At 41.0% G+C, this 25,380-nt stretch overlaps 1 protein-coding gene and 1 long non-coding RNA gene across 2 annotated transcripts in view; one reads left to right on the forward strand and one right to left on the reverse strand.

The window, feature by feature from the left end:
- GALNT18 (polypeptide N-acetylgalactosaminyltransferase 18) overlaps positions 1 to 25,380 on the forward strand; it is a 258,857-nt gene that overhangs the window by 77,386 nt on the left and 156,091 nt on the right. The window lies entirely within an intron of this gene.
- Positions 9,557 to 25,380, reverse strand: part of LOC310838715 — a 69,886-nt gene continuing 54,062 nt past the window's right edge. The window contains exons 2-3 of the long non-coding RNA XR_014561130.1: positions 13,437 to 13,555; positions 9,557 to 10,200 (exon numbers count right to left, since the gene is read on the reverse strand). This is a non-coding gene — a long non-coding RNA (uncharacterized lncRNA). The remainder of the gene's footprint in view (positions 10,201 to 13,436; positions 13,556 to 25,380) is intronic.

A 25,380-nucleotide genomic window follows, 5' to 3' on the forward strand; every position in this document is an offset into this window, starting at 1 on the left:
TCACTGCCTAAGGCAGAAAGGTGCTGATCCAACTTGCCCCTACCTGACAGTGCATTCTGGTGGGAGAGCATAAGATTTCGTGAAGCTCTTGCAACATGTCATAGAGCACACAAGATCTCACAATTTTTCTGCAAGATCTTGGAAGATTTCACCAGAAGCTGTCACTATGGCCAATACTCTGCCAGCCCTAGGGCGCTGCCTCTTGGTGTTCCGCCACCAAAGGCGGCTGCCTTAGCCACCACATGGGTGGACTGGCCTTGACAGTTGTACATACAGGTTGGCCAAGTGCAAAAGAGAGCAAGGCTGTTGTACCATCAGTAGTTTCACAGAAGAAGACATTTCAGCAGCAAATTTCTTCTGCTGAACAAACTTCTTATATATAACTCTTATTAATGTGCAAGAATTCTTTTGCATCAGCTATGCAATTCACGGACGCTGGTGGCACTGTGGGTTAAACCACAGAGCCTAGGACTTGCTAGGTTGGCGGTTTGAATCCCCACGACGGGGTGAGCTCCCATTGTTCGGTCCCAGCTTCTGCCAACCTAGCAGTTCGAAAGCACAAAGTGCAAGTAGATAAATAGGTACTGCTCCAGCGGGAAGTTAAACGGCGTTTCCGTGTGCTGCTCTGGTTTGCTAGAAGTGGCTTAGTCATGCTGGCTACATGACCCGGAAGCTGTCTGTGGACAAACGCCGGCTCCCTCGGCTAATAAAGTAAGATGAGCGCGCAACCCCAGAGTCGGTCACGACTGGACCTAATGGTCAGGGGTCCCCTTACCTTTACCTTTATGCAATTCACATATATAACTGCTTTTAAAATCTGAAACAGGCAAAGTCCTTGAAGTCCCTCCCCTCCAGGGGGCTTGAAGTCACAAGTCTCTGACCCAGGACTGATGCAGCAGTGTGCAAATCTTTTGAGGTACTCTCATTTCCAAGTAGCTCAGTGGTGCAGAGTAGAGGTCCAGTCTCACAAGGATAATTTTGGGTCGTATCCAGTGTACAGTTGTACCTCAGAAGTCCGTTCGACCAAGGTGCAGCCTCCGATTGGCTGCAGGAAGCTCCTGCACTCAATTGGAAGCCACGGAAGCAGCATCGGGCATTTGGGTTCCAAAGAACATTCACAAACCGGAACACTCACTTCCGGGTTTGTGGCATTCAGGAGCCAAAACGTTTGAGTTGCAAGGCATTCGACTTCCGAGGTATGACTGTAGTGTGAAATAAGTAGTTGTGATAGCACAAAGATTTCTGCACAATGGAACTTGTCCCCATGTCATTGCTCCTCGCCCCACAAATCTGTTTTATGGGTTGCTCCAGCCCTCCAGTGCTGATAAGGGGAGTATGTAGGGCATGTGGAGAGGGAGGGGTGTGTGTGCATCATGTGTGTGCATACTGAAGTATGAGATACATCTTAGGTAAATGTGCTATCACAGATTGTTGAGTCTGGGTTTAAGATCAGGTGAGGGCTCTGGATGCTGCAACAGATATCATACTTAGAAGTTTTTAAGATAATTTTGACTTGCACAGTTACTCTAGGACTGCAGTCCTGTCCACATATAAGTGGCATATACCCCACTGAGTTCAGTGGGACTTATAGTACTTCTGAATAGACATGTGTAGGATTATTTCGCAGGTCAGCCACATATTTACTCTGAAGTGACTATCCTATCTCTTGGTAACTGCAACTACATGACACTTTTGCAAATTCCTAGAGATCAACATATAGCAGTTTAGTAGACACATTATCTCTTGCTGTATATAAGAAAGTTTGGCTATGAAACACAGAAGACTAGCTGCATTAATCATTCTAATGTGCATCCATATAAATTCTAATATAAGTGCAATTAACTTAGTAGTTATGGTATCCTGCCACTTTCAATTTCACTTTAGCAATTTGCATTCTTATTCTCCAGTGCACTCACTGAGAACTGAAGGGTCATTTTATGCAGAACCTTTCGTTGGGAAGAATGTCACTAGGCAAATAAAACTGAGTTGTTCAGGCAGTGTTTGTATAGAGACAACAAAATGCCATGTGAGACAATAGCATCCCTTGAGATCCACTGAGATGGCATTGCACAATACATTCCTCAATTACGAGATACACAGTTATGCAGCAAACCTTTCCTGTACAGATCTGGCTAGCAGCTGATTACTCTTATTCTTATTCTTGCTTTCAGTGAGAATAATCAAATTCTCATTGAAATCTGCTGAAATACTCCTACAGCTTTTAATGGACCTTGGATCTGGCTCTTGGCATATGGACGGAAATTAACAAGCATCCTGCTGCCTACTAATTTATTTAGCAATTCTGATTGAAATCATGGTTTGCCCTGAGTCTGTTGCAGTAAAGTTCACTGGACGAGCAATGTCAGTTGCATTCTGTTTCTCCCCACCTACCAGCAGGATCTTGTGCTGATGCTTCTTCCTGTGAACATATGTTGATTTGGAGAAATTTGCTTCCTACACGCATGGTTGACAGATCATAGTGCAGAGAGCTGACTACTATACTCTGAGTAAGCAGCAGCAGCTTGGTAAAATGTCCATAAAGATTTAACGATAATCATAAAATGTAGTGCCTATCCTTTTGCCGCATTCCAGCATGGCTGGGTTGAAATAAACATGGTGCAGTTTCTGTGCTTGAATTCCTCCAAGTCGTTTTATATGTTCAGGTGGAATCCTAATCTGTGCACAAAGTTCATTTTGTTTTGGATGAGGGAAAATAAGATGAGTTTGAAGCCTGGCAGGAAGGATTCAAACCCAGGGACACTGTGCGTGAGTGGGCTCTGGTTTTGATAAATTGGTCAGTTTCCCACCTTGGATCGATGCATTCCCCCTTAAATGAGCAGGCAGGCAGTCTGGATCTAGAAGTTCTGTTGCTGAAGGTGTAGTTGTCCTGTGCTGTACAAAATCAAACTAATATCATCAATATCTTCAAGCCCAGAGTAATTCCCCAGGGTGGAGATTACTATGTACCACTAGTGTAGGCAGGTGTCAGAGGCCTGTGAGGAACTGGAAGCAGGTAGCCTTGGGGCCCTTTAGTTGTTTGCAAGAGGAAAGGAAATTATTCTTACCACGGCATCTGCCTCTAACCAGGCAACAACTGTCCTCACACCCCTGCATCCCCCTCTGATTTTTATACGTGACTGTTCAACCATATCCACTTTGTGTCTCAGGCTATTGCTCATGAAGAATCCTTTCATAGGGTCAAGGGAACCAGCTGACAGGAGCAACAAAATATTTGCCACTTGCTTCCTTGTTCACTCAGCCCTTCTTTCTCCTTTCCACCACCATGAAAACTACTCCTTCAAATGGGGTTTTAGCAAAATGGGTGGGTGGCAGCAGCAGCAGATTTGTGGGATGTGTTGGTTTTATAATACTTTTTTTTTTTTTTGCAACAGAAGTGAAGTTTTAGCCCAACTTAAATATGGAGGCATAAGCTCTACTTTTAATCAGTTTATTCTGGGGAGTGATGCTCCCTTTGTAAATGTGACAGTCTTCATTCTAATCTCTTGAGTGACAGAAGACATATCTGTTTATTAAGCATGAAGTGATGTGGAGAAGCTGTTGAGGCTCTGGAGGTTGAAATTATATCAGACACAACCAATTTTGGGAGTTTAATCCTCTTCCACACAAGTTGAAGTAAATAGCATATTTTATACTACTCCAAAATATAGAATCCCTTCAGTATATTTATGTTTGCATTAGAAACATCAATCTGTCCAAATTTGGCTTCTGTCTCAATGACAATCTAGACCAAGGCTGTCCCTACCTTTAGGTAGAATGAGTCACTTGCCTCAGGTGGCAGGTGCAGCAGTGGCAACGATCTTCCCCCATTATGCCTCCTGAGCTCCCTGGATATTTGTTTTGGAGAGCAAAACTGTATATGCTGTATATGTCATGTATCTCCCAGACTAGGCTGCTGAGATCATGTGCAGAGGACAATGCTATCCCTTTGCCACTGTTAAAGTAAGAGTCAGGTGCCAGTTCAGCCATGGAATGGGGAGAGGACACCATCTTGTCCTTTGTCTCAGACAACAAAAAAATCTTGAGCCAGCCCTGCCTGGATCTGACATATTTATTTGTTTGCCTCTTTTAAAGTCTGTTTTGGGAAAATGCACATTGTAATGTGTACAGTTAAAACTTGGTATGAGGCTTTTAAAGGATGTGGCACGCAAACTAGTTTGTATTCTGCACTGTGACTGGTGTAAAAAGAAATGTTTGTCTTATCTTATTGTATGAATATTCCTGATTTTGAAGCAATTTAGTCTGTATCCATGGCAGCCTCACTTAGTCATACAAACAGCAATTTTGAATTGTTCTGCTAATAGTCACATTTGCAGCCTTCCATATATACTTTTCTACTCCAACTGATCAATGCAGTATTAACAAAAATAATGGACGTGATTGAAAGTACCTTCCAGGATGGTAGTTTTCTGTGTCAAAGCCAATGATTCCCTAACTGCCTTCTTAGATGACAGGTATGGGTGGGACGCAGCCTTCCTTTTAAATGTTACTGGGAGTCTGTTATGAAAGAGCTGCTTAATGCTGGATGGCTGGGTGGTTTAATGGCTGAATTACCCCTCCCCTCTTCAGTGCCAGTAATGCCATGTCACGCCACCGTTCGTTTGCCAAGTAACTCTTGTTCACAGGCATCCCATTATCCTCCCTATTGTTTTCCTGCATACATTTTTCTTTCCTTCACCCTCTGTTTCCATTTCGGACGCAGAATTACTCCCATTAGCAGAGGCAGTAATTCACTGAACATAAGATTTACTTACAGTACAGCTGTGCTGCTTTGATGATACCATCTGCCTTGAGTGCGGACAAGCCAGCTCCCTGCAGCCAGTGCTCTGCAGGAGAAGGCTTCCTTAAGACACCCAAACTTTCATGCATGCAGCAATGCACGCCTCATAAATCAGCCAGAGCAGAGAAGGGTAATAGTATGTATTTGGTAATCACTCCATGCTTGTATTTCCAATCTGTGGTGCTTGAATTTTGAATAGTTACATGCTGTAATTAGCAATTCTGCTCACCATTTTTATTTCCCTTTCCTTTTTAGATTAATGACCTAACTCAGCATTTTAAGGTACAGCCAACAAACTCTGGGCAGAGCTAGAGTAGCATAATGAATCTCTCTGTCTCTCTTTCAGCATACCATCCTAATAGCTGTGGCTCTTAATTCATGTTTCCTGTTTTTGTGTATTACAGCTTAATCAAAATGTAAGTGGAATAAATAATGTTGCCAGTTCTTACACACTCTCTCTCACCAATTCCAGGCATTTTTACTACACTGTCTTTGTGATTCTGATGTTGTAAAACAAGTATGTCGCTCTGGCAGTTCTCTTTATCTCAAAATCCAAATATTGCCGTTGTCTCCCCTGTTTTCTGGGCAAGGTCAAGCTGATGGCAGAGAATACCTGCTCATTAACTCTGCAGTTTCTTTCACTGATACTTCGAGGTGCACTCGGCAGTGCATGTTATTTTGTTTGCAGTAAGTGAGACTCCTGAGAATCAGTCTGCCAGGGCCTGAGTTCATAGGATTCATAAGGCAGATGTGAGTTCCGAAATGAGCAACTACTGTAACAGTGAGGAACTTGTATTGCTCATGGCTATATCTCATAAGGAGCTACAAAATGATTCTCATCCACTACTGACTGGGTCATGACACAATTAATGTACTGCTTTAGAGACTGTCTTGTAAATATATTTATAACAGCAACTTTGAGATTAATTTTAATGTTTATGCAGGAATAGCCTGTGCGTTTTGGACTGTGTTTGTCCAAATGCTAAGTGTCAGCCCTTATGGAATGCACATTGGATAATATAGTGGCCCATTTATGCGCAGGCTTAGGCACACTGAACAACTTTGTGGTCCTGCCTGTCAGACTGTTTATTTTTGCTTAAGGCACAAGTCATTGCTCTATGCTAAATTTACATAAACTTTCTGAAGCAAAAGGGAACTGTTTGTGTAGCAGAGAGCCTGACTGGAGGCACTGAATAATGGAAAGAAGCCATTGGGTGTATGGGTGTATCTGGCAAATCCGTAACACGTTTCAAATCAGACTCTACTTAGGCCTTGAGATGGAATTATCTTAAAGGAGCATATGAATTAGGCTGCAGTCTTGTATCACCTTAACAGGGAAGAAGTCCCTTTGGACTCAATGGGACTTTATTTTGAGTAGAAGGGTATAAGTTTGCACTGTCAGATACTCAAACTAAAACAAAAAAAGTAAGGAATAAAACCAAGGCCAAATGAAAGTAGCAAGCAGAAAGTAGCAACAAGTGACACTGCAAGTAAATAAGTGATCACTGTCACTATGGAAAAGAAAATATCCATGTGAACCTCCATTTTGTGGGTGGAATTGTGTAAAATGAAAAGTTTGCAAGTTCCTGCTTCTGTCGTCTTCTTGTCATTGCTGCTGCTGTTTTCCATTTATAGACTTCTTACTACCAGTAGGTATTGAAGCTGTTTGCAGTAGATAAAAATAAATATATGATGTGTGAATGCAATAAGTATCATAAAATAATATCAAACAATTTACATGAAAAATGCATAAACAGTATCCGTATCTATAATAACAGTATCAATATAAAGTCAAAGAGCATTACAAAGGCGGCAACATAAAACACACTACAGGGGTACCTCGGGTTAAGTACTTAATTTGCTCCGGAGGTCCGTACTTAACCTGAAACTGTTCTTAACCTGAAGTACCACTTTAGCTAATGGAGCCTCCTGCTGCTGCTGCGCCGCCGGAGCACAATTTCTGTTCTAATCCTGAAGCAAAGTTCTTAACCTGAAGCACTATTTCTGGGTTAGCGGAGTCTGTAACCTGAAGCATATGTAACCTGAAGCGTATGTAACCTGAGATACCACTGTATTCATATAACCACTCACCGAGCCTCACTCTCGCCATCCATTCCCACAGCCACTACAGTCATTCACCACCTCATGTGTTATCTCTGTCAATCAACCACACATATGCAAACCACACATGCTCAGTAATACTGCAACCCACATGCAAAGGATAGCTGTCAAGCACACACATATAAGATACTCTCCCAATCTCTGAAGCAGTGATGGACTCACGCTCCCCGGACCATCTCATCTTCCCCTCCCATCTCTTGCCCAAGAGGGGCTCTGTTCTATACCACAGCAGGCTCTCACCCTGCTTCCATCCACTGACTCCCAACTACATAATCAGACCATGCAAGGAATGGCCTATTTTGAACACTTGTTTCATTTGCATGTATCACATGTGTTTCTCACTCTTCCTTGAAGGAACTGCAGCAGCATACTTTTCTTTATGTCACAGTCCTGTAACATACATTAGATTGAATAAGTGGCTGGTCCAAGGTCACTCATAGCACAACTCTGTGTTTACTTGGAAGTAAGCCTTCCTGTGTGCAGTATAGCTTACAGTATCCCTAGTAAATTGGTTCAGATTGTAGTCCAGTGAACTTTATGGGTGGTTGTGCACCTGGACCTTGAGTTCCCTTGTTCTCGATCTAGCACCAAAGCCCTGATGAAGGGCTTTAGCTCAGTGGTTGAACACCTACTTTGCAAACAGAATGTCTTGCATCAGTCCCCAGTATCTTCAGTTATGGCCAGAAAAGGCCCCCATCTACAACTCTGGAGAGCTGCTGCCACTCAGTGCAGACAGCATTGAGCTCAATGGACCAATGGTCTGACTTGGTACAAAGCAGCTTCCTGTGTTTCTACATTATCCAGCGTTCTGAAAAGGTGGTAGTAGTTAGGTGATGTGCCTAGTTTTATTCAAATATTAAGTTTTCACATGTTTAGCCAAAAGAATATCTCCATATGTCCTCCTGTGGAAGCGAATCAGAACTGGCCCTGCTCCCTCACTCATAATAGACTAGTGCTGATATTTTGGGAAACAGGTTTAGTCCTGATAAAACCAGGACTTTATACATTTTTGGGGTCTCATGTGTGGTAAGCTTAAGAATCTGCCCTGAGTACCAGAAAATGTTCATTTCACAGAGAAAAAACGGTGAAGCTCAGAAGTGCCCCCCTCAAATAGGCAAAACATGAATCCTTCTCCCCCAACACCGGCAGACAAAGCAGGCAACGCTGCCAGCCAAAACAGCAAAAGCTTAAAAAAACTCAGATTAAAGAAAAACAACAATTGGGAAGGCAAGAGAACCTTGGTGGACAGCGAAGGGTGTGGGTGTGGGTGTGGGTGTGGGTGTGGGTGTGTGTCTCTCGGATAGTAATTCTTTACTATCTTAATCCCAACAAATGCATAACTAAGTGTGGCATTTATACCACAAGGATGTAGAAGAGAAAGCTCTGTGAAGAAACAAACTGGCTTGGCACAGCTGGATGTGGTAGCAGGGGAATGCCAGAGGTCTAGTCATATGCAGCAGGCCTGCGGAACTTACTAATTGCATTGGGGGAAAAACCTGAATGGAGTGTCATTTAAATGGCTAAGTAAATATGAATTTAAATACACACCTCAGAGTTATTAACCAGAATATTTGGTTTAAAAAATAAATAGATAGATAGAGCTGTACAGATCTGTCCTAGGTGCCTGTTAAGAAAATTAGAAGTCCAGGCTAAAGCAAATAATATTTTTGCTGGGGAATAGATAATTTTTAATTGCTTTGATGCTTGCTTTGTGTTATTGCTTGAGGTTCATAAATATTCCTCACCAAGTAGTAGAAAATTTGTATGCAGCCTTTGTAAGCCCAAGATCAAAATGTAAATATATTGACAGGAACGGCCTCTGGATGAAATTGCTGAAAGCAGATATTGATCAAAGGGTGTCGTATCTGTAGAGAGTCCTTCCCTGTCACTGTGAGGCAAGTATTGGAATGAGGCTGCAAGGGCAGTTATTATACTTCACAATTACTGAGGATCCAAGAGGTCCTTGTTGCCCCTTTCCAAAATTTCATTTCTCTGGTTCTTGATTTTAATGGGAACCCATATTTTATTGGTACTCCATTTTAATATATGGCACTTCTTTGTTGCTATGCTATTATTATTATATTTTAATTTATGAATCACTTGCTCTGAAGCATTACAAGTGAATGTTATAAAACATATAGAAAACAACTGGATATATAAAAACAATTTTATAAAAACAGTTAAAGGATTTACATGTATAAAAACAATTCAGCATCAGGGTAAGAAAGTTGAATAGTTTATTGGAGTTGCACATCCTTGATTCAGATTTTGAATAGTGATGCTTGTGAAATTCATAGCCATCGTTGTTGTGCTTTGATTCAAATAACATACATGTACATGGGTACTCTAAAGGAGGAAAGATACAGACTGGAAACTATGACAAACTGCACAGAAAAGAGATGGAACAGAATACATATATGTATTTGAGGACCCACTCTTTTCTTCTGATTGTAATATGCTTTGAGGATTTTTTAAAATAATCAAGTGGTATATCAATTTTATGAAATTATAGATAGATGATAGATAGATGATAGATGATAGATGATAGATAGATAGATATAGATGATAGATAGATAGATAGTTTAAATTTATTATAATATTGTATTTTTATTTTGTGGTAGCCCCCTCCCAAGGAAACCTTATGGTAAAGGACCATCATGATTTGGGGTCCTTCATAAGTCGTTTGACTCTAGCTCCCATCAGATCCAGCCAGCATGACCAATGGTGAAGGATGATGCTAGTGATGGGAGTTGTAGTCTAGTATATATTCTAGTATAAATTCCCCATCCCTGATCTAAACCAGAGAATTAAACTTCTGTGTTATTCTCTTCTTTTGCATTTTCTTAATTAACATACAATGTAGATGGAAAGCATAGGTACAAGGTTGATTACATTTTTGCAACATGGCCTTGCTGTCTTTCATGTAGTGACTTTTGTGCTGGCAGAAGTTCCTGTTCTAATATGGAGATGGTGTTGGATGCATAGTTCCATCAAGTCTCCTCACAACAGTTCATGCTTCTTTCACTCTCCCTCTGCAGCCCCCAGGCTTTGTGGGGTGCCCAAGAAACTGAAGTAGGAGGAAAGGATTGGGAAAGCTCCCTTGTACAAGCGGACATATTTGGATCTGACTTCATAGACCTTCATTCCCTGCTTTCCTGCCATGTCATTTTGTTTGTTGGTGACCATTACACTGGCCAGGTCTTTGGCACTTTCATGCTGAAATGGAACTCTCTGTGTGGGAACATAATTACACTGGCACACATCCCCTCTTCTATCTTTTCCTAGTCAAAATATTTTATGAAACCACAAACATTGCAATTAAATTGAATTGTATAGATTCGGTAATTTTATAGAAAGGCATTTAGAATGTGAGTTTATAATTTGAGCTTCCCTCCTGCAATTTGTTTTGGCACAGGGGACATTCTGGCACCCGGGATGCTGATTCTTATCTATTCCTTACTAAAAACCCTGTCACTGGTTCAGTGGGATGGAACCTAATTTAAGTAACATCAGGAGAAAAAATAGCTGTGCTGGGTATATTTAATGGCACATTTGTGTGAAGAGCGAGGAGTGAGAATAAAATCCCCCAGGGCTACAGTCTTGTGCACACTTTCCTGGGAGTAATTCTCACTGAACTCAGTGGAACTTACTGCTGAGTAGACTGTGCTGTTAGTAACATAAGTGCAAGGAACAAAATATTGTCCCACAAAAGGAAATGTGCTGTATCAGCATGGCGACTGTAAGCAGCAAATGGGTAATTTTAACATTTTGTTACATGCTTCCCATTTCCTCGAGCAGTGAAAAGTTCCCAGGGTTGCACTATGTTTCCTTTGCATGTGAGAGTACTGAAGAGTACATCAACTTTGTAATAGTTTCTTTATTTGCAAATAGATAAGCAAGACATAAATTAAGGCAAAGAGGCAAGGAAGCAGATCTGTGGCCCCAGATCAGATCTCCAGGAAAGAGCCTGCACACCAAGTTTTTTCACCTGCAGGAAACTTCACTTTTTCTGTCCTATCCTGTCTCCAGATTCAGAACATTCTGCAACCACACATCTTAGACTTCACCCTGCAGGTGAATTGCCCATTTAGGGGAATATCCATAACTATTCTTTTCAGGGATTACTAACATAGTTTTGTCAAATCTCTAAGGAAGAAATATTTTCAGCAGAAATGGCAGTAATAGGCTAGCTCACTGTGATGTGACAGAGCATGTTACAATGCATGCTTTGAACAGAAAATGACCCCAAATGTAGTGATAAGGCTTTTTAAAGGTTTTTGTTTTTTTAACTCACACAGTTGCATTCTGAACAGTGCCAATGGTGGCTATTTGCAGATAAATGACTGAGGAATAGATATAACCAGTTCTATTTTGATTCACTGTGTAGCTGCTTAAACAAGCAAGGACATTGATACATCTTAAAGCAATTTTAAAATTATTGGCTACCAGTGCACTCAGTGTTTCAGCCAACCTCTGCATTGAATGGTAGAAATTAAAGGGTAAACATGTATTTATCAATAGCAGCATTTTATTTTTGAACTTCAGGAAGCCCTGTTGAAAAAATCCAAATGTGAGTTACAGTTATGGGACTTGATGGGTGATATGCATTGATTCCTAGCAATGCAGAGACAAATTTCATTTTGTGCCTGCAGAAGGGAGCTGAGATAGCAGGAGAGGGGGAAATGGGAGCCATAGCACGACTGGATAAATTATAAACATTCATGATAAAGTGGGCAGGAAGTCTGACTGCTCTTGGAGTGCTAGCCAAAATACAGTGGTACCTTGGGTTACATACGCTTCAGGTTACAGACGCTTCAGGTTACAGACTCCACTAACCCAGAAATAGTGCTTCAGGTTAAGAACTTTGCTTCAGGATGAGAACAGAACTTGTGCTCCGGCGGCACGGCAGCAGCAGGAGGCCCCATTAACTAAAGTGGTGCTTCAGGCTAAGGACAGATTCAGGTTAAGAACGGACCTCCGGAACAAATTAAGTACTTAACCAGAGGTACCACTGTAGATTATTCAAGTGGAAATATTCCATTGAAAATGGACCTCAGCAAAGTGTTTGAGAAGACAGGTGGGAGACATAGGTTGGGCTCAGGCATGTTGGGGGGCTTGTATTTTTCCAGTTTCATTATAAGAGTATCAGATGGAGTTGTACCTTATATAGCAGATGACGTGATGGCAGTGAGCCACTGTGGCCAGCAGGTACAGTGTTAGAATTGGCTCTGGAAGGTCTGCTTCCCAAAATGCCATGTCCTAGACTTTCTGGCATCTTGTTTCACAATGCAGCCCTTGTCTACTCAACAGCCAATCCAAACTGAGTTAAATGGGATTTGCTCCTAGGTAAGGGACTGCAGCTTCAGTTACCCACCTGTAAAACTGCCTTAGAGAACAAATAGCATCATCCCTGAAAACAGGCAGAAATGGCTTGCAGAACGGGGCCACAACACTAGGATCCTCCATTGCTACATTTTGCACAGCATTTGCATAGAATTCTTGTCTGCAAGAATTCTGAATTCTGCAAGGCCTGGGTTACTTTTGGTGGAAATTATGTTGTGTCTGTAAAAAACAAAACCCTAGAGAAATGCTTGATAAGGATTAATAATTATTTTCTTGAAGCAGAGAATGTCTGCTAACTGATGACAGTCTCCTTTCAAATGTCTTGATGGTTCCAGATGCTTAGAAAGGCCACAGTATTTTTAGCTTCAGCTGTCACAGAGGAATAAATCCCTTGCCCTTTGGAATCTCTGGTCTAGTTCTAAGGGAACTGTAGTTCAGCTGTTCACTTGGGACCGACGGTTCTCAGCTAATCCTAGTTACCTTTTTATGGTGCAATAGGAAAAGTGTCTGTTGAGAATGGAATCTGTTCCCAGTGAAATAAATGTAGCCCCTAGACAATTCCAGTAGTATTCAATAGCTAAAATCAGACTACTTTTATTATAGAGGGATACAAGCTACAACTTTTAAACTAATGTAGCCAATGTGGTTTCAGTGGGAGAAAATAGTCTATATCACAATTTAATTTAAAAAATTGACAGTTCATTAAAAAAAAAAATCCATCAAATGAAATGGATTTTCTAGGCAGTACTGTATGGCAGTGTAAAGATAAAAGCCCAGTATTTGTTTATAGTGTATGTTTCCATGACAGGAATTAAACTAAATAGATCAAAAAGTTGTCCTTTTCTACAGCAACAGGTGTTTTCTGTGGTTATGAATTTCTATTGAGAAACTTCAGCTGTTTTGTGTAACTTGCATGCTTCTATGTCAATGGAAGTTGGGCAGTTGTATCTCATCCACAACTGCCTACACATCAAGCTATTCAGTTGTGTTTGTGAATGTGTGAGAGAGGATTCTATTTGTATAGTAGGCATGAGAATAATATAGGAGACAGGATTGTGTGTCTGCATCCTAGTCTCCCATTCTATTAATCCTAGTCTCCCATTCTAAGAGAAATATACAAAGCCAGGGGGTGGGGCTTATATACCTAGAAAACATTATAATGAATATTTATTACCTTTATAGGGCAATAAACACTTCCTCCAAGGAGCTCACAGCTGTGTGCATGGTTGCCCCCGACCTCCATTTTGTTCTCACCACAGCAATGTCAGGCAGGTCAGACTGAAAGATGGTCACCTATTAAATAAAAACCCAAGGTGGATAAAAAGACTTTTATCACAGGGCAGGTTATATATGTGGAAGCTCAGTCAAGTTAGGAGCTCTGAAGAATTTGCTTTGTTTTTTCTTTATTGTGAACCATTCAAAGAGCTTTGCTATGGTGGTGCACAAATATATCAAATAAATAAAATATGAGAACAGAAACCCACACATATTTAGAGATCAAAGCAAAATAAACAAACAAACAAAATACCTGAAGTAACGAAGGAGCCCCTTTCCTTTTTAAAGCAATTCTCAGTTAAATAGCCTGTCGGAACTGCCTACTGAATGGTTAATAATGCTGGAAGTAAAACAGAGAGAAATAGAAAGCTTCCAAAGTAAACAGAAACTTCCTATAGAGGTGGAAACATTTGCACTTCCATTTGTCTGTCGCTGTGGACCACTGAAGAAACATGCTGGCTAATATCAAAAGGGAAGAGGTCCCAGCGCTGTGAAAGGTTTTTAAAGCCTTCCTACACGAGTCAGAATTGCATTAGTCTCAGCATGTATTATCAGTAAACCTAGGAAGGGCATCGAAGGTGAGGAAAGTAGTTACAGCTAGGTCACAGTAGGAGCCTATTAAGCTTCCTTCTCTGTAATTACCACAGTTTTCTCTGCAGTAATGGTATTGCCAAGATGCCTTGAATTTGTTTGGAATTCCCCACCCCCTTATTTAGAAAAAGAAATGGTTGGGGTTTTTTTGGGGGGGGGGCAGAATATGTGTGTTACATTTCCTTCCCTCCTAATTTAAAAACTTCCTGATATGTACATTACTACAATGGCAAACAAACTCCAGATAGCATTTAAAAAAAACAAAAAAACAAAAACAAACTCCAGATAGCAAAGTTGCTATTTGTGTAGCAGATCAAAGAATTTACGTGCTCTTGTTGATACAGAGATTTGAAAATATTGAGATGGCCAAGGAAACTGTAATCAATTAATAATTTTGCAAGACTGTTTATTAAAATGGATAAGTGCTTTACTAAACAAAACTTTAATTGAAACTGTCAAAAGTGATCCACGGCTGCGTTGCAATTTTCTCATTCACACATCATTTCCTCTGCAGTTTAGTTAAATCATAAATACTGCTCTTTATTCTAGTCAGATGTCTTGCCATCTAATGCTTTAATTTTATGGATCCTAAAGTTTGGGTGCAAGATGTTCACTAATGTCAAGTTACAACATCTATATTAGGGCAGTATCTTTATTTTGCCAACTAAAATGCCCATAGTGCGCAAGGTTTTGAGGTCTCCAGAACCCTTCTTCAGGCAAGGTGAGGGGTGGCTGTGGACCTCCCAGATGTGCTTAGATCATTCTTGACCATCCGCCACACTGGTTGCAACTCATAGAGCTAAAGATGCAGAGTGCCTTTAGCCACCCCTGGGCTCAACAGTGCTAAAGAAGGATGGTGGAGTGGAAGCTGATGGTTGGTGAAGCTGTGCAGTCTGCAAGATAAGTGCGAGGGTAGGTAATAGAAATTCACATAAGGCTCTTATAGGTACGTTGCAGGTTGCAGGTTACATCAAGGCCTGCTGGAAAGAAAGGGCAGCCCAGCTGCTACCTAGGCTTGTTTCCATCCTTTGGCAAAACACACAGGCTTCCTTGGTAGGTGGAAAACCAAAATAAAAAAAGGAGGCAGTTCCTATATTAGCAGAGCTTGACATACATTTTTGATGGTGTGCTAGGTAACAAAAAGGGAACAGAAGCCCAATTGCATAGCTTTAGCAAACAAGTTGCAGGCAACATTCTGTCAGGGAATAATATAAAAACTTTATTTAGTCTTCATTCATCTTCATCCTACTTTCCCACCTTATCTCCTAGGGCTATTTCACGGGCCCTTCCTCTACTCATCAGTACCATCTTCTGTGTCTGATAGGTGGTCCCAAAAGCTGCTACTGGGCAGCCAAGGGTCAGCATAGGATCATTATTCAGGCTTGGCCATACTCTTCCATCACCGAATGGATTTTCTGTCTGTCTGTGCCTGTCTACCTACCTATTACATTTGTGTTCCACCCTCCTTCAAAGAGTTCAGACTACCTTCTGTAGAAGCTAATTTGTTTTATCCTCAGAATTGCCTTGTGGCTAGGCTGAGCAAGAATGGCTGGACTCAGATCAACTGGTGAGTTGCATCACTGAGCAAGGATTCTTACCCAGGACTCATCAGCTGAAATCCAACACACCAATTTAATTCATTACATCATATTAGGATTCCCTTACTAGTTTATATTATCTCTTGGGTTTGTTATTGGCTGCATGCAGACAGTTCTTAAACCATGAATACTGTCTTCTTCCCTGAATTAAGTATGTGGCTTTTAATGCATTATTTCCTATTTTAATCAAACCATCCTTTGCCATTGAGTCCCAAACACCAAACCATGGTTCAGCTGCAACAGTAGACAAGGGTTGTTTAAAACAAGCGTAATGAATCGAACTCTGTGTGAGAGAGAAACAGATCAGGGCAGGGATAGGAGGGAGAGCATGTATGCATTGTGTGGTCATGATCCTCCAAACCATGGTTTGGAAGATTGTCTGAATGCTGCCAGTTTCTATTTAGGTGTAGACTAGGACCACAAGAATTGTGTTTGGGTGAGCCAGGGGCAAGAAACAGTTCAGACTATCCAAGGAGAATTTTTTGTGAGCATATGGATGGAACAGTTTCTTTTACAGAAGAGTTCATGGACACGTTCAACTTGTAACTGATGAAGTGTGCATGCACACGAAAGCTCATACCAAGAACTAACTTAGTTGGTCTTTAAGGTGCTACTGGAAGGAATTTTTTGTGTTTTGACGTTCAACTTGGATCACACACAAAATGTGCTGTGTGGCTTGCAATGCATATTGAAGGTGCACTCTGGTGCACTGATTTGTGCCCAGTCTCTTAATCCCAAGCATTGGCTTTATTTTTTGTTGTTGTAAGCCCACAAAGAAGAAGAAAATGTTACAAAATAAATGTACAAAATACACTGCAAAGCATTATGAATGCTAGCTTAACACAAAGAAGAAAGTTGTAAGAAGAATTCCTGTTGCAATTTAGACAGAATTCCAAGTTCAGTTTCAGTTCTTTTCCAGTATGCTTTGGAAGATCACAGTATCTTTTTTTCTGTAAAGGACATCTTGGCATATCTAACCCGACTTTACCAACTTGCTATAAGTGAACTAGAGAATTTGAGGGATGAATGCTTATCTCTGAAGGAAAAAATATATATCAAAGGTACTTGTGGCCAGCTGTTTCCTGCCCCAGCAGAACACTGGACAGCTTCTGGAAAGCAAACACGCACCCCCCCCTTAGATAGTATTTCTCAGCAGCATCTGGAAATAAATGGGGAAATACTATCTAACTTAATGGGGTGTTTCTGCTCAAATTAGATACTTTCTGTGCTTTTTGTGTGTGGAAGAAATGAGGTCCCAGCACAAAATGGCTGCCATGGGCATAAAAAAAGGTGTCTGTATTCTGTGTTGTGTCAGTGAGTAAGTCACACAGTAAAAGCCCTGGATACCCTCTTAAAGAAGCTTTTGATGTTACATTGGTGTGAAGGAAGCAGCAAGCACAATTCATACATGGTACCCTGTGGGAGCTAGGAGTGGGAGCCATTCTTCACCAACCGTGTGTTGTCCTAATGCGAGCGGTGATACCAGGTTGCAAAAGGCAGAGATGGGAAGAGGTCTGTCCAAGCCATGGGCTCAATAGATGGCCTTGAACAAACCACTCTTTCTAAAACCCTAACCAGGTCTGCTGCTTGTGTGCAAAGGGTACATGAAGGCAAAGACGAGTGTACTAAGCTCCAGCCCCCACATTGTTATAACTCTGCTGCTTTCCACAAGTTGGAGGGAGAAATCTGAGGTGGCAAGACTCCTCTATCTGTGGAGGTTCCCTGTGCGACTTAGAACCCTTAAAAAAATGGGGTAGCTTCCACAGTTAGAGGGATAGCTGTTTCAGACTTCGCCCTCCGTCTTGTGAAGAGTCATGGGCATAGCAGTGGAAGCAGAGCAATGTGCACTTGTCCCCACTTGAATTGGGTCTTTGCAACACGAACAAAATGCCTGTCTCAGCTCTTTCTGAACCTCAGTGCATACAGGAGTTGCATGTGTGTTTGTGTAGATGTAGATGTGTGTGTGTTTCTGTATGTATATTATTTAATGCTGCTCTTAGTGCAATGCACAGTACCTTATTGGTTGTGGAGATAACATGAAAGCTAATGTGACTTAAACCCGGGACTTTTTTTCAGCCAGAACTCACCAGAACTCAGTTCTGGAACCCCTCAGGTGGGTGCCAGTGCCATTCTAAGAGAACAAGGGAGGTGTTCATGGTGAGTTCCAGAACATCTTTTTCTAGAAAAATAGCTCTGCTTAAACCCAACAGTGTATAAAAAGAGAGCACAAGAAAATGCCTTTTAAAAGTCACAATAATTCCATAGCTTTTTTTTTTTTTTTTTTAAACAGCTTTATGTCAGATGAGGGCTTGCAGAAACCCTGGGCATGAACTTTTAAATAACTATAAATATAAGTAGCTGTATCTACTTACATGGGAGTAAGCCACATTGAACTCATTGGAACTTACTTCTGGGTAGATCTGTAATCATCTTTGTCTCTGCTTGAGACCATACATAGTACGATAATATGAATAAATTTTCCATACTATGGCTTTTGGATTTTGAGTGACATTTGAGATTTGGAAGAGCAGAATTTTCAAACAACTACACTAATTTAATTGCATTGCTGATTTTTATTTTTTTTTAATGGGATACTGTCAGCAGTCTTGCAAAATAAGCAGAACGGGAACGTCTTAATATTCGAAAGGCCAGGTGTTCAAATTCCTTCCACTAACCAACATTGTTAGAAGCACAACCCATTGCAACTAGCACCCCCCTCCAAAACCCCACATTAAATACATATAAAATGAGCCACTGTTTTGACAGTGTGATACAGCTGTAGAATAATGGAAGTTTCACTACTAAGAAATCGAGGTCAAGCCCTTTGCACATTTCTTGCTAGTTTCAAACAGAGGTAATTCTCAGCTTGTAGAAAATAGCCATAATCAAAGTGCACAGACGACTGAAAAATACACAAGTGGATTCTCTTTGTATTAGAAAGGTCAGCAGTGCTAAAAACGATAATGCAATGGGAAATTTATCCCCCACCTCAACTTTAAAATCTTAATTGAAAATAGTCTTGAGGATAAAAAGAAGTTGCCCTGAAAGGATACAGGCCAGGGTCCTCTCTTTAATCCGTTCTTTTCACTTTGGAATCCAATTCCGATGTTGCCCAAGCAATGCCCTTTTCTTCTTGGTCCTCAGTCAGCACGAAGAAGAACAAGCAATTAATAGTAACGACAAGCAGATTGGTCAGAGTGTAGAATTTGGGAAGCATCGACTAAGACTTGAAAGCAAGAGTTCCTATTGGAATTTGCCTGCCCGCATGAGCATGTTACATGCACACTTCCTATCACACCTTTCTTTCTATAGTATAGCATAGTAGTTCTATAGTAGTTTCCTATAGTAGTTTCATTCATTCATTTGGCTCCTTTGGGATCTGATGGTGCTCACACAGTTTAATTGGTTTCAGTCAACACATGAGCCCTTTTCACACATTACTTAAGTGTAGGGCAGGTGTAGGGAAACATTTTCGCCTGAGGGCTACATTCGCTTTTGAGTAGCCTTCCAGGGGCCAAATACCAAAGGAGGCAGAGAAACGAATGTGGATTTTACCTTAATACGGTAGGCTAAGTTCTACACACACTCCAACTCGCCACTTTATTTTTCATCTGGGGAAGCCAAAGCATTAGAACATGGGTAGGCAAACTAAGGCCCCAGGGGCCAGATCCGGCCCAAATGCCTTCTAAATCTGGCCTGCGGATAGTCTGGGCTTCAGCGTGTTTTTACATGAGTAGAATGTGTGCTTTTATTTAAAATGCATCTCTGGGTTATATATGGGGCATAGGAATTTGTTCATTCCCCCCCCCCCCCTGCAAAATATAGTCCGGCCTCTCCACAAGGTCTGAGGGACAGTGGACTGCCCCCTGTTGAAAAGTTTGCTGCCCCCTGCAGTAGAAGTTCAGGGACGTATTCCAGCCTGGCAACAACATTTAAGGATTGTGGAACAGGACTGGTGAGGTGCATGGCCTGGGGAAAGCCCTATGGGTCATAAAGAGAGGCCTGGAAGGCTGAATTTTGTCTCTGGGCCTGAAGTTCTTTATTCTTGCTGTAGGGCCTTTCACGTGATGAGGCAAGAGTAGGGCCATCCTGTTAGCCCTCCTCCATATGAAACCACTGGACAGTTTGTGCAGAGTGTTCTAGGAACGGAAACTGGGGCTGAGCTAAGATTGCCTACCACTTCTGCTGACCTTTCAGAGAAGCGAAATTTAGGCATGGAAGGATGAAATAGCTGTCCTCTTGTGTGCCTGCTGCCAGAGTGCTTTCTGGCAGCAGGCAGCACTGGAATACGGTTCTTCCATCCTATGTCAGGCACATTGTGCTTTAAAAAGCCCCTGTGATTACAAGCAACACGGAGTGTAGAGAGGTTAGAATGATGTACAGTACTGTGAGCAGAAAATCACAGACCCAAATCCTGGGTTGGCTGTGAAATTCACTTGATGAACCTGGTCCAGTCACTATCTCTTGACTTACCTTGCATAGTTGTAAGGAGAAAATGAATTAGTGATTTTTAGTTACCAGAAGGTAGCTAGAAACTTAAAGCTGGAAATAGATGTACGTAGTTATGATTTTTTTTAAAAAAATGCAAGAATAAAACCAGGTGATATTCCTTGATAAGCTTCCATCAATGAAATGGAAATGTTTTTGGCAGTCCCAAATTTCTTTATGCTCTTTTGCATCTGGTGCTGCAACTGCTGGGAAATTCAGGCCCCTGATGTGAACATTTAGGGTGGAAATATTACACCACATGTTCTTTTTGGAACAAAAATTGTATCAAACTTCAACAGTGCAATCGTGCTCATGTGTACTCAGGAATTGCTCCTATTGAGTTCAGTGGAACTTACCCCCAGGTAACTGTGCATGGTATTGCAACCTGAATGGTAGATGTGTGAAATCACTGACGCATGATTTCCAGAATACCCTGTTGGACATGTCTTCCTGCTCACACCCATTCAAGCAACCCCATTCCATAATGGCTGATTATATAACTTGAAAAATAGCCCCTTTTCCAGCCTATTATCCAGCTTGTCAAATATGTATTACAGACAAGCGGAGAAAATTCATATTAATCTCTCCTTAGCGCTACTTCATGTTCATCAAGGCCCTTTCAAGATATCGCACAAACATGAGGGACTTTAAAAGGACTAAAATCACTCAACGCCCCTTTGAAGACCATTGATAGCTGTCATCAAGACAATAGAGGGCTGGATTCCTTTTAAAATTGCTAACTCAATCAAATCTCAGCTTAGCCTATTTTTGGACTTTTTATTTCTCTTCCTCAGGGTGCAGTTCCAAACTAGGATGTTTTCAATATTCCAAACATAAAACAAAATCCAAACTGCACCATTTTAGCAAATTGCCTTACTTGCACTGTAGTACCTCTTTCTCAGGGGTGCAATACCACGAAGGAGTCGCACTTGCCACATGCCATTGTTCCTCAGAAGCAGTGTGTGGATTATTTCTGACTCATAAGAGATATGAAAAAGGAACCACAACAAACACTTTAAAACTGCACCTCCTTTTTCTTCTCAATTTAAACTCGAACACATCCAAAAGCTGCTGCTGCTGCTGCTGTGGCTCAGTAATGTCATTGTTTTTGCTGTATTGTTTAGCTTTATTATGACACACTGGTGCTACTGCTTAGATGATGGCCTGTTTTGCACATAATGCCAAGCCAAACCATGGCTAAGTGTGACAGCATGGGAGTGCAGGTATTTACAGGGGGGAGGATGTGCCTGCTGAGCTCCTATCCTGGTCCGACTGCTACCTGTAGCTAAGCCATTGTTTGGCTTCAGTGTTACATCCAAATCTCATCTCATGGTTTGTCTCACTTAAGGCAAGCCTCCAGTGACCACCTTTCAAAGGATACCAAACCCAGGTAAGCCCTGTGCTCCTGGAACTTCAAAAGTAAAGGCAGTGTTATGTACTGAAGTTCTCACCCTGGGCCAGCAGGGGGATACTGTAGATAGTTATGCAAATAAGGGAAAGTGACGTTCAGTGATTGGATAGTTTTAGAAAGTTGTTACAGTAACGTTGTACTGGAGCTCTATATAAGCAAGCTGACTGAACCCTTCAGTTCAGTTCTGTCCTGGCTTGTGAATAAACAAGAGTTGTTTGAAGAATCACTGTGTTGTCTGATATGTTCACCCACAACCTAACAGGCAGCATACCAACATTTATATTATTCTTTCACATTGGAACATTTCCAACCTATTAAAGTACATCCATTTAAAAAAGGAATGTGTTTTTTTAGGTGGAGGCAGTTTGCAGTGTGATTCATAGGGGAGATGGTGGGGTGGAGGGAGAAGGCCAGAAGATCTCTGCGATTCTGTGCTACGATTTGATAGAACTGCTGGCATATGTGTGGAGGCACTTTGGGGATGAACTTAGAAGTAAGTCAGTGTTATTAACATTCCGTTGGAGAAGCCTTTCCCCATTCTTTTAAGAGCAAAACTGTTAGCTGCTTTTCCCACATGTAACAGCGGTACAGGACGGCAGTTATTCATGCATATCAGCATTTGAGTAGAAAGCTGTTTCCTCTCCCTCTGCACTGCAGGTCCCCCCCCCCCCCCATTACAGAAAACTTAAGTCATGTACCTCCTTATGAAAGGTGCTCACTGTTCATTCAGAGATGGCTTTGCTAGATTATTTTCCAAGCAGCAAAATGTGTTCATGAAGATCTTTCAGCAAGTCTTGGCTTCAGATACAGAAGGCAAAAGTTCTCCTTTGAAAATACTGGAGGCTTCTTATGTCTGTATGTTTTGAAAAGGTGGGCTACTAAAGCCACCTCAGATAAAGTAGCAGACACAGAAGAACATAAAAACCAGTCACTCCCTCTTGGCTTCCATTTGCGCAGGAGCGTGCCCAAGTGACATATAAATCCTGTGGGATGTACTTTGCCCAGGAATCTATCTTAGTTATGCTGTCAGCTTCATGTCTTCTGCAATGATCAGTTGTGCTGAGTGGTGGTTTTATTTTTCTTGCTACGGGCTATAAAACTGCAGAAGCGCTTAGGCATCTGCTTCTGATGACTGGTGATCACTAATTTCTGCATCACACATGGATCATTTAAAAATTTGCAGTCTTTCAGTTATTTACAGTACTGTAAGCTTTCTCCTAAAGCCTCAAGCAGGGAAAATAATAATTAAAAACCAAGAAATAAACATTCTTAATGCAATTTGAACTCAGCTCTCTCGCAATTAATGGGAGCCTGGGCCATTGGTCCATCTAGCTCTGTATTGTCTACACTAGTTGGCAGCAGCTCTCCAAGGATTCGGACAGAGGTCTTTCTCAGCCCGGTCCAGAGATTCAAGGGACTGAACTGGGGAAGTTTCATGTAAAACACACACACACACACACGCACACACACACACACGCGCACACACACACACACACACACACACACACATTCTGTCATGGAGATAAATGTAAATAGTGAAATGTAAATATCTTGACTTGGTGCTGAAAGTATAATTAAATGTTTTTCTAGAAAAATAGGTGGTTCTAGGAAAGTGTCTTTGGACCTTTATAGTAGTTTTTTCTTCCTAATATTTACACCCATAAGATACAAGTGGAAAATGGAAAAGCCACACTGAGTACAGCTGCTCCAGATTTCTATTCATGGTTAGGGTTGACCAGTCTTCTTCTTGTTGTTGTTCTGTAACTTTTTGCCTCTTTACCATTTCTTTGTCCTTATTTGTTTGTCTTGACATAGCCTCCCTCCCATGTTCCTTCATCAAAATAAATAAAAAAATCATTCCCTACACGCCTATGTATGTAGTATTGGACTTTTCTGGACACTATTTCAGATTAATGATTAATGATAATTATGAACTGGTTATGACCTACAGAGCTCTAATTAGCACATTCCGTGTGTAAATTGCATCTTTCCATTAGTCACAATTGCTAAGATTGACTGACAGTACCCTGCTAATAATTTTATCTGCACTCCACCTTGAATAGCAGTGATACACTGAAATGCCTCTCGTTAACACCTGCGTACTTCCTTTGTGGGTCATAAACTCAAATAAATTGCTACACAAGCCTTTGAAAGAAGCCCATGGAAGTTGTCATTCAATCCCACCCAACAACTAGCCTAATATAACGATATTTGTAGCATGTCAATGCCTGGGAGAAAACCCCCCAAACCACTTTCACTTCATAAGGTCTGTGTTGCCTGGTTACTCCAAAGCAATTTTTACTCTCCATAGGTGATCAGGTGAGTTGTTTTTTACAAACCTGAGTAAAATAGTCAGTGATACATTTTTACTACAACTCTCAAATATAACATAAGTCATATGAGCTGCTCCACAGTGTGTCATAGGGTTGAACACCTGTGCTCCTTCCATATTTATATTCTAGAGGAGCATATTTTAAAATAAGAATTCCCATAAATCCATAAGCACCAACTTCACTTTCCTACTGATATAAGCAACAATTCTGCTTAGTGGGAATCCACTGAGTACTTCAACTTCCATCATACATCTGAAGATGTACAATTCACATTTTCCCTGTAAATGCAAAAGCCCTATTATCCAGCTCCCCAGGTTTCTTTTGTACTTACTTTTTCAGTATTTAGTTGCTATCATGAAAAGCACACTCAGCTAATTAATATGGACGATGCCTTTCACCGAGGAAGAATACTTCAGAAAAATCTACAGAATAAGCAATTTGAGATGTGATACAGGTGCATAGCACAGATATTGCTGCAAGGTAGAAGAAATCTGCCTCCCCATTTAGTAGACTTGTTTTGCTGCAATTTTTAAAACCCTGTACATGGTTTTCAAAGAGCTTAATAACTGCAAACCTTAAATCCCAGTTGCATTCAATTTTGAAAACTTTGGCACCAAAGCAAGCATGTGACATTCTAAATTCCAATACATGTCATTGGAGAAATACAGAACCAGTCCTGTTAAAAAAAAAAAGAAAGGCCAGCCCTTATTATATGCTTTTCTGGCTACCTAAGAAGTGACCAATTCATTCTGTTACAAGCCATTAAAAGTATGTTTCTGTATATTAATTTTGATGCCTCATCCACAGAGAGGCTCTGCTCTTTTCACTGCAGGGTCTAGCTGTAGATTAATCTTTAAGTGATTTTGATTACATGTTAATGAACTAAATTATGCTCAGAAAGTTTTTAAAATATAAAACCTGCCACCATGAGATTTCTAATGGGCCTTTGCTAATATTGTTAAATGCAACAGGAAACCTATTATCATATACAATAGGACGTAATTAGTCATAACTAGCAGTGTTGACTTAATTAGTTGCCTTGCTTTACATCTTTGGTGTACAAAAAGGAGCAGTCTCTGAAATCCCTTATAAACGGGGTGAGGGGATGGGGTGTCCTTTTGTGTTCTTTAGAAGCTGTTTGAAAAGGTAATGAGAAAATTAGCACAGTTTCCCATGAGGGGAGGTGTGTGTTAGGATTAAACCTTCAGGTTCTTCTTTATATCTCTTCCCCTGGATCATGGTTAAGGCTCCATACTATACATACAATCCAAGGTTCTTATATTGATGCATTTGAAATAAATGGGAGTTGAGAAGACTTAGCTCTATTGAACTGGGCACAGGCCTGCAGCTGCTAAATATATCCAGTGGATTGTTAAGTGTGCACAATTTAGCACAAGACTGTAGCAAAGAAGAAGCAAAATA

The sequence above is a fragment of the Podarcis gaigeae genome (genome assembly GCF_964106915.1).
Source record: "Podarcis gaigeae genome assembly, chromosome: 1".
Classification (NCBI taxonomy): domain Eukaryota; kingdom Metazoa; phylum Chordata; class Lepidosauria; order Squamata; family Lacertidae; genus Podarcis; species Podarcis gaigeae.